The following is a 10802-nucleotide window of genomic DNA, read 5'->3' on the forward strand; positions in this document are numbered from 1 at the left end:
AAAGCTCACCTCTTACCACAAGTCAGAGGCCTCAGCAAAACGTGACTCCCAGCTTGCTCCTCCCCGTCTTTTGCAATTTTTTGCCCGCCTGTGGGGGCACCCCCCCCCCCCGAGTTTGCACACCCCTGGGTTAGACTATAAACGGGAGGTGGCCAGGCAACTCACCAACACCAAATTCGACAGGCCTCTTTCCTCATCCCTCAGAGGAAATACTAAAACCAACTGCACCATCTGCTCAAGAAACTCCCTGCTTCAGCTCAGGACCAAATCCGCACATATGTCCCCAGAGCCCCAGCCAGGAGCATTGTATCTGCTACCCAAGATCCATAAGCCTGGGAACCCAGACGTTCCCATCTTTTCAGGTATTGGCACCCTTATAGCAGAACTATTCTGCTATGTTGACTCTCTCTCCTCAAGGCCTGTGTTACCAACACTCCTAACTATCTCCGAGGCACAACTGACTTCCTGAGGAAACTACAGCGCATCCATAATCTCCCTGAAAGCCTCATCCCCACCATCATGGATGTAGAAGCTCCTCACCTCAATAAGTTACATGAGGATGGACTACAAGCTGTCAGGGACACCATCTGCAAAGATGCTATGGCACATCTGGTGGCTGACCCATGTGATTTTTGTCCTCACCCACAACTCTTTCCTATTTGGGAACAATTTATATCTTCACTCTCAATATGCAAACATTTTTAGGGTTGACCTAGAACATTTCCTCAGCTCCTGTACCCTAACTCTACCCTAGTTATGCTACATTAATGACATCTTCATCCTATAGACCCATGGTAAAAGGACCCTTGAAGAATTCCACAGTGATATCAACAATTTCCATCCCACCATCAACCTCAGCCTGGACTGTTCCAAACAAGAGATCCATTTCTTGGATACTACAGTAGAAATCAATGATCCTCACATAAATACCAATCTACAATGGAATCCCATTGACTGCTATTCTTACCAACATTCCTCCAGCTTCCATCCAGGACACACCACACCACACGACAGCCATGCCCCAAGCTACAACTGTAGCTGCTCCAGTCCCACCAACAGAGGGAAAAAACCTACAAGATCTTTATCAAGCATTCTTAAAACTTAATTACTCACCTGGGCAAGCAAAGAAATAGTTTGACAGAGCCAAGCGAGTACACAGAACTCACCTACTTCATGATTGGCCCAAGAAGGAAAATAACAGACCACCACTTATCAAGTTAATAATTGTGGATAGGATGCCCCAGTGTTGCAGCAGTTTCCACAAAGTGTTGCTGTCAATGCCATCAAACACTTTTTCAAAGTCTATGAAGGTATGTACAGGTGCAGGGGGAGGTTTCACTAAAGTGATTGTTCTATGATCATTCTGAGTTGCTATTTGGTCAGTACAAGCTCTTTCATTTTGGAAACCAGCCTGTTCTTCCCTGAGCTGTCCAGCAGCTTCTGTCTTCATTCTCTCCAAAAGAATCCTATTGAACACTTTTCCTGGAATAGACAGTAAACATCCCATCTGAAGTTCACATATAAAATCTGCGAAGACAAAACTGAGGATCTTCAACACAATCTTCAACATGCGAGACCTCGCATACTAAAAAAAGTCTTCAAATCACAATCTGCAGACATTCATAAACAGATGCCTGAGGTACATCTTCACATCAAATGGCAAGCCTCTGTCACAGATGAGGAGCTTTGGAACAGAGCAGGACAAGAACCAACTGACATTGAAATCAAGAAAAGAAAGAGAATGTGGCCTAGCCACCCCCACAGAAACTCATCACCCAGCACAGTCCATCAAGGTCTCACATAGAACCCACAGGAAAATGGAAAAGAGGAAGACCTTGGACAACGTGGAGAAGGTCTACTGAGATTGAAGGACAAAACGTGGGGTACTCCTGGAACCAGCTGGAAGTTTTGTCCTGAGACAGTGAAATGGAGGAGACTTATTGGTGACCTGTGCACCACTCGGCATACAAGAGATAAGTAGTAGTAGCACTTGTCATCACCTATAACCCAAGATTAAACCCCTCCAGTGCATCATTGGCAGCCTACACTGGAACACGATCCCTCACTCTCACATATCTCGGGTGACAGACCAGTCCTTTCCTACTGAAAGCCACACAACCTCAGGGTAATACTCACCAGCAGCCATTCAGCATCCTACAGAAACACTAATCTGGGAACCTATCCCTTGAACAAACTCCTTTGCCAGCTCTGGTCACATACTTATAAAAGCATCACCATTACAGGACCTAAACCCATCGGCCACACCATCAAGGGCTCATACACCTGCACATCCACTAATGTGATATATGCCAACATGGGCCAGTAATGCCCTTCTGCGTTGTACATTAGACAAAGTCTCTTTGCCAAAGGATGAATGGACATAAGTATGACATCAGGAATTGGAATACACATAAATCTCTAGGGGAACACTTTACCCTCCCTGAACATTCAATAATGGATTTAAAAGTAGCCATTTTTCTACAAAAGAATTTTACCACAAGATTAAAGAGGTTGACATCTGAATTGGAATTCATTTGCAAATTTGACACATTTAAATTAGGCCTGAACAGAGATCTCAACTATCTTTACCATTACAAAGACAATTTTCCCATCATTTGATATTCATAGGAATGGGACACATCCTACTTAACAATTTGCTTCATCTAATGCAGCGTTTCTCCATTTTATTGGGCCACGAAACCCTTTTAAACTCAAAAGACTTTTGTGGAACCCCATTCCCAGGCTCCACCCCTTACTCGCTCCCCAAACCTTCCCCGCCATCTCCAGACTTTACCAAACTCAGCCCTCAGTCCCCAAATCCAGCTCCCTATCCCCAAGCTTTACCCCTCATCCTGCAAACCTGTTCCCCCATCCCCAGGCTTAACTCCTCTCAGGCCCAAACCTGTCCTCTCACCCCCAGGATTAATGTGCCTCAGCCCTAAACTGGCCCCCTGGATTAACCGATTCATGGTGCTGACTGGGCAGCCACATGCAACCAATGGAAGAAAGGCTGGCAAGGAGTTCTGTTAGCAAGGAGTGAACCAAGCTATGCCCACCAGAGGGGTGTGACTGCAGGGGTAGCAGGGTGCGTGAGGGGCTCTCTGCGGCTCCCTGCCCTGCTGCAGCTGAAATAATGAAACTAAATTCAGTTGGTTTAATGGCCAGATCCCTCCAGCCAGGTGTTAAACCAAATAGCTCTACTGGTTCAGTGGCAGCAGGGCAGGGAGCTGCAGAGGAATTCGTTCATTGAGCCATTATTTTAACTTTGTGGAACTCCATTTGGGAAACACTGATCAAATAGGCCTACAAGCAACAGGTAATCTTCCCACCCCACCAAACTCCCTCCTTGCTATATAAACTCTGGATTCTATTTTTCTGCTCCATTTTTTATCTGAAGAATTGGGTCTTACCCACAAAAGCTGGGGGAACATGCTGTGATGGGCTTCAGGGGTCCTCATGCACGGCACCCCGTCCACTGACAGGAGTGACTCTCACTCAGCAGGTACAACAGGAGGTTTATTAGGCAACAGATGCCCAGTTTCTCACAGAAGCATCAGTACAGCAGTCAGAGACAGTCATTCCAACCTGTCCTGGGGAGAGGAGCCCGAGGGGTGCCCCGCTGGGGTGTAGCGTCTCCCTCCTCAGGCTGGCTGCCTTCCAGTTCCCTCTCCCCCCAGCCTCAACTGCCACCTCCGATTCAAAAACAGCTTGGCTCCACCCTCCTCTTTGTTCAGGGCTGAGGTGTTACCTGCCAGCCTAGGTTATAGCCTCAAGGTCATCCTTACCCGCTGGGAGCTGCTCTGCTTGTCTCACACATGCACTCACCCCAACTCCATCACACATGCCTAATACATTTGTTAGTTTATAAGGTGTGCCAGGACTGATTGTTGTTTGTGACACTCCAGACTAACATGGCTACCTCTCTGAGACTGTGTTGCTGAGGAGTGTATGGAGGGAAAATTAGGAAATTACACTTACACAAAAGAGAAGCCTAATATTAATGAGAATGATCAACAGAAAAATGCACAGCAGAAATATGCTACAACATAGCTAGGGAAACCACAGGCTGCACATTCTATAGGCAACAAAACTTTTAAACATAGATCAAGTATTTATGGTTGCAAAGAGGCCCTGAACATGAACCAATACAGCACTCTCTTCTTGAGTCCCCAGACAGATACTGAATCAATAACGTTACGATGGAACTATTGCCCTCCCTTTCATGGGTGCAGAGTCATGCGTGGCTTAGCTGCACATGGGATGGGTGGAAGAGGATGTGAGGAGCCCACATAGCTATAATATACTTTGATCAGCCTGGACCACAGCTCTGCTGTGTTCCCTAACCGTGCCTGTTGAGAGGGCTTGGAGGCATGCCATCCAGAGAGTGAATTCACTACCAAAAATTCTCAAGACATTTCATCCTGCAGAATAAGCATAGGCGCCAAGGTAAGTGCAGCTACAATGAGTGAGACTTCTTTTCTTCTAGTTCCCTTAAAGAAATCCAGTCCCTTTTGGACACATGCCGGATTGAGGATGCAGCTCTATGTCACTGACCTACCCTGGTGCGTAGCAGTGACATGTTAATGTCTTCAGGATTTAAATGGCACCTATTTCATTGCCAATCATGTGACAGAAATATCAACTAACGTACAGTAATCCCCCAGCAGGCACAATTGTGATTTGTGCTGAACTTGCCCAACTGGTGAGGAGCTGCACCACAGCAGCTCTCTGCCTAATAAGCTCCCCCAGCTGGGAGAGCCAGCAGGGAGACACACCCGGCTCCTGCAAGCCCAGAAGAGCCAGGATCTGGGCTGCCATCTGGTTTCTGGCTCTCCCCCACCCCGACTTATGCAAAATTTGAGTTTTGCAAAGGTGTGCAGGAACGCAACCCTCACAGAACTGGGGGGGGGGGGGCTACTGTACTTAAGCCAATGGGGCTGGAGGAATTGGAAGGAATGTTTCACAGAAGCAATTTTTAAAAAATTAAATGTTTGATTGGGCTCAGAGCAGCAGGATGCTCAAGGCTGGTGGCTCAAGCAGAATAGGGTGCAGTGACTGAAGACTGAAAGGGAAAGGAAGATGTGGGAAAAGAGCTTGGGGGATGGGAAATGTGACAAAGCAGCAGTTGAAGGGTTTGTTTAAGAACACAAAAGACAAATGTGTATAACTTACTAGACTGGACAACTTATTAACGTGTTGTGTGTCTGAATTGGCATTATAAACATTTCCACATGATTAAATTCTGCCATAGGGGCGTGTATCTTCTACAGATTGCCAATGGCCATTATACTAGACCAAGCATCAACAGTGCACCCAAACACCACACACAGGTCCTACCCCAGGAGCTTCGAGTCCAAATGGGACACAATGCTTTCATGAGTCATATTGAGTGTACTGACATTAGGTCGTCCACGTGTCCTGCAGCAGCCTCCATTTTTAAAAGTCAGTCTTCGTTACACAATGACTTGACATTCTACAATTACTGCTTCTATGTATAAGGCACACAACTGAAAGCAGAAATCTGGCCATAATACAAACTGTTGAAAACCATTTCCTCAACAGAATCTGATTCCTGTGGTAATCACTGTGGGGCTGATGGTTCTATTTGAAAGATGAGTTAAGTCAAAATGAAAGGTTCCTTCTGTTTACATGTAACATGAATAAAGCACCCATTGCTTGTGTAAACAGCATATATAATGGTGCTGTTCTCAGTACTGTCCAGGCTGCTGTTGAGGGCAACTCTCCTTTGAGTAAGATGTGTTAGCCAACTAAAGGACACTAAGGCCTAAATTATCAAAGGTAAGTAGGCTGCCTCTTCCACTGAAATCTTTGAGGAGCTGTGCCATGTCAAAATGTTACGTTTTAATTTTGTCACAACATTTCTGCACTGTTTCTAACTTTGGAACTATTACATTGTTTTTTCACTACCCAGTCTAATAGCTGACAGACAGTGATTTACTATTGTTTACTTTTTTTGTCTGGCACCATTTCACAGCCATTGTCAAGAGTGAAGTCAAGACATCATCCTTCTTGCGTTCATTGAATGCTACTTACTCATCAGTCAAAGAAACAAATCATCTGGAAGCAGCTGAACATGCAGAATTGTTAAATAGCTTTGGGGGGAAAAAGCCCTTTTGCAAAAGTTGTAAAATACTAAGTCAAACCCTGCACTCCTTACTCAGATTCCAGTGAGAACTTCGGCCAAGTAAGAACTATATGCGGGGGGCCATTCACAAGTTGTCACTTATTCTAAGGAAAACAAAATAATAGTTATTTGACTTGGTACTATATATACCAAAACTTGGCAAAGCTCGTCCCTTCTGTGTTCTAAACTTCTGCCGAGCCTTCTTCCAGACAATGCAAAAGATCCTGATTTTTCACTAAATGTTGGGGCAGGAAGGACAAAATTAGGCCAGCAGAAGATGTTTGCTGTGCTTCTCCAATAAAAGTTGAGTACTTCATTGTGTTTAAGCTATGGAAAGTCTGGCTCAAACACACTCATCCTATAGTACAGTCTTTTGTAGCGGGTCGTTTGTGCAGGGACACTTGAAAGGCGTTCATCTGTCTTTATGCAGAAAATAATTTAAACTCTCTTCCAACCAACTTTACAGCTTGTAAAAGAGGCCCTGGCAGTAATTAGCCAATTCTGCACAGCTCTTTGAACATGTACAATGCTCCACAAATGCTATATTATTTGTCATTAACACCAGGCTGACAAGAGCATATATAAATCCAGTGTCTGCTTAAAATTTTGAAACAACCAGGGGGGAAAGGATGTATAAAAGTCACGGAAATTAAGTAGGGGGGCAAGAAGTCCAGGTAAAGAGAACAAGGGAGCACCCACTTCGCCTGTTTCAGTTAATCATTTTTTTTCCCCTGTGAACTTGACACTGGCTAGCAGGACAGAAGGTAGCCTCCCTCTCGGCCAAAGGCGGCATCGCTCATGTCCCAATGTATTTTGGCTCAACCTCATCAGTCTGGGCTTAGGTGTGTTCCATGAAGGTAGCATGTCTCCAACACTGTTAAGTGACGAGATCACAGCCACCTATAAGATAGCCCTCAATGAAGGCTACTTAAATCATTTTCTACAGAGGCCATTCATCTGCTCACCTTCCAAGCTAATCCTCCAGTCAGCTCTGCCCCAGGCTCAAAAGGAGAGAGCAAGCCCAGGATATTTGTTCGGGCCTTGTGACTGAATGCCAGCTTGCATTGTGAGCACTTCTACCAGGGACCCTCCATTTGCTATAGGCTTTTACAGTATCTAGTACAATGAGACTCTGGTTTTTAGGTGCTACAGCAATATAAATAGGCTGGGCAGAATTTAATTTTTTTAAAAATCATCTAGACAGTTGTATTATTAAGCATGTTCTTTGCCTTTTAAGTTTTCACAGTTGTGCAAAACGGTGGGTTGTAAGAATTTTTTTATTATTATTTCTTATATAAATTGTCGCAGTTCCACGAAATTTATGGGTGGGGGAATCAGACTGGGAGACAAGTCAGACAATTGTTTAAGATAGTGAAGTCAAAGCTGTATAACTATTAAAACACAAACCATGAATATCACATGTGAAAATATAGAATGTAAATAGCCTTGCAGCAAACTTTAGAAAGTGGTCAATGAACATTTTTATTATTTTGCTTATCTATAAATTCTAATTATCAATGGAAATAGTTTTCAATGGTTTCTACATATATGGCAGAATTGACTTTACTGGTATTTACTGACACAAAAATAATATTTCCACAGCTAAATATAAATACACTCATCCCTCACTATACGAGCACAATAGGTTTTCCACTTTCTGCTCGTAGGCAAAAACTCGTAAGAGGGCCATTAAATTACCATTACATACACGTTGAAGTCTCTGATTGGTTCCTAGTGCTTTTGACTCAGCGAAGGAGTGGCAGCAGGTGGCGCTGTTTTTGAAAGGTAAGTGAACCTTGGGTTGGAGGGGTTGGGGGAAGGGTTGGAGAGGGTTAAAGGCTGGAGGCAGTTTGGGGCCACGAGCGGGAAGGAGGGTTAAAACCTAGTGGTGAGCTCCAGTGGAGGAGGTGGTGGCTTGTTCCTCTGGGCTGCACCAGCAGTACCTGGGAGCGGGGGGACAGTGGACTGGGGGTTTGGGGACCAGGCCAGGGTGAGTGTTGGGAGAGGGCTGGGCAGGGAGATGTGGTGGGAGCTGCGGAGCATGGCTGGAGACACCTGACGGCATGGCTGTGGGTGCTCCGCTGAGCAGCCAAAGCTGCTTTGCAGCATGTGGACGGCTGCCCAGTCACATGGTGGAAGCTGTTTTGCTGTGCACAGTTGGAGGTACTGGCGGCTCCTCTGGGCTGCACCAGCGGTAAGTCCTTAGCTTACCTGCAGGGAGGTGCTAGGGGACCAGGCCGTGTGAGTGTTGGGAGCTGGCCAGGTGATGCAGTGGGGGGCGGCTGCAGGCTGGCAGTGGGGGGGATTCCGCCTATGGCGGGTTGGGGCCACGGAGCCAGCGGGGAATCAGGTAGTGGCAGGTTGGAGATGCAGGAAGTGGGGTAAGGCTCGTATTAGCAGGGGCGTTCACTCGTTTTGCAAACAAAGGTAGGTATGTGTGTCCCTCATTTTAGCTAGTACTCGTAAGTAAAGTATTTGTTTGATAAAGGATGAGTGTAATAGTAACAATTATTTGGAGCTTGCAATTTTGGCCATTTGCAATAACCAACTGGCATATTGATGTGGGTCTTAAACGTCTCCCCATTTGCTTCCTAACATGTAACCTCTTTGCTTTCCAGTTCAGCCCCTGTGTATTTATTCACTATAACAGCTGCCTAATTTCCCACACAATTGGCAACCCTTGTAATCTTCAGCAACATGCCTAGTGATGCCAGCTCTTCTAATTTTATTGCACATTTCTCAGTATTTGATGTGTGAATCCTTAGCTCCTGGAATCTCAGCTTTCGTATAAAAGAGGAGGAAAAGCGAGTAATGTTGAAGAGAAAAGCTTGAAAATATGACCAAATGTTGCTTAAAAGCTCAGAATCAGCTATTATTTCAAATCTCATGCTTTTATCAAGATGCTTGATTTTTGAACACTAGAGGTGGGCAAAACTGTCCCCTCTGCATACTGCAATGACAACCAGCTTATGAACTTCTACACTTTAGACACTAGGTGTCATCACAGCACATGCTAATTCTATAGCTAATTGTAGAAAAAAGAGAGCGAGCGAGCAAAGGAAGGGATCTTACTGAGAAAATCGGAGGAGAAAACGCAACACAAAGAAAGAAATTGGGGGCGAGAAGGAGAGAATAGAGACCAGAACATTTCTGACAAAATCTTTTACTGGCAAAAAATTTCATCACAATTCGTATGTTTCAACTTTGATGCAATGCAAGTGGGAACCAATCTGGTCTCTTTGGCTGTGCCTACACTAACAAGTTCTTTCTGAAAATCCAGCCCTTTTTTGAAAGAACACACAGACAGACTACACTCTTCTGATCCAAAATCCAAAGAATGTGGTTCTTCTTCTGGACGTCCTCTTCTGCTCCCTGAACAGGAATAGCACCTTTTTTCGAAAAACTGTATGGTGCTGGATTTTTCGATCCCTGGCCTGTTCTTTTGAAGGAGAGGGGGTTGCGTGGATGCTCTCTATGGAAAGAGCAGATCAGTCTTTCAATCTGATTTTTTGTGTGTGGATACACTCTTTGAAAAGACGATTTTTCGGAAAAGGTCTTCTGTAAGAACTTATTTTGAAAGATTGCTGTAGCATAGACATACCCTTCCAGTTTTTGGCCAGCTCTATAGGACAATTTAATCTGAATGTAAAATAACATTGAGAAAGCTGTGGGCATGAAGAAGGCAGCAGGATCCTGGAAATAATAAATGTAGGAACAGGAAAAGAACAGCAAAAAAAGGGAGATGCACAGTATACCACATTTCTAAAACTAGCTATCCACACCCTTACCACTGCAATACAAATACAAATGAGTCGGGTGAAATGTAAACAGTTGTGGCCACATGTTGTGGGCTACTTGGAAAAGCTTGTCTGTGGTTTGTGTCAAGAAAGAAAGAGAGGGTCATGTAGGCTAGAATAACCGTAGAGTTTTTACCAGGTCAGTGAGAAGGGGATTCTTTCTTTCAGTTGTGGTCCAGCCTGCAGAGGACATGAGCTTCTCAGCATGAGCCATCGCTCTACTTCTGCTGATTACGTAATTCTACCTGCTTTTCCAACTCTCACACTGAGGCCAGCCTCTTCTCTCCCTTTCTTCTGCCCAATGGCCTTTAGCTTTAAACCTGCCCCTGGCACACCATAATTAAGTTAATAAAATAGTCTAAATGCATCAAATGTATTAGTGCTTTAGATTAATAACTCAAGTGTTAGAATAATTATGTAATAACCTGATGTGTGTATTATTATAGTCATATTATTAAACAGTTATATTGTGGAAGCACCTAAACTCCACAACCAGGTTTGTGTTTGCATTTGCTATGCAAAAATACAACTGCAACAATCATCGCACCAAAGAGCTTAGCACCCTAAAGACAGATTGGCGTGCGTATACAAAAATAAAGGGCTTGACTTTTCTGGTGTACTGAGCACTCAGAGTCAGTGGGGCCAACAGCCATCATGGGCACCAGGGCAAAGTGGGAGGCGGACCTGGGTCTGTGACCCAGGAAGGGTCAGGGCCAAGGGCAAGGGGCAGAGCCTAGGGCAGTCCTGGCCCTCTCCCTTGTAGCTGAATGCAGTAGCACCGCCGCAGTGTTTCAAAGTGGTCCAAAGTTTTGGCTGCCACTGATGCTACTTCAGCAATGGCAGTGGCTGAAGCTCTGGAC

Source organism: Carettochelys insculpta, chromosome 2 (genome assembly GCF_033958435.1).
Source record: "Carettochelys insculpta isolate YL-2023 chromosome 2, ASM3395843v1, whole genome shotgun sequence".
Taxonomy (NCBI): Eukaryota; Metazoa; Chordata; order Testudines; family Carettochelyidae; genus Carettochelys; species Carettochelys insculpta.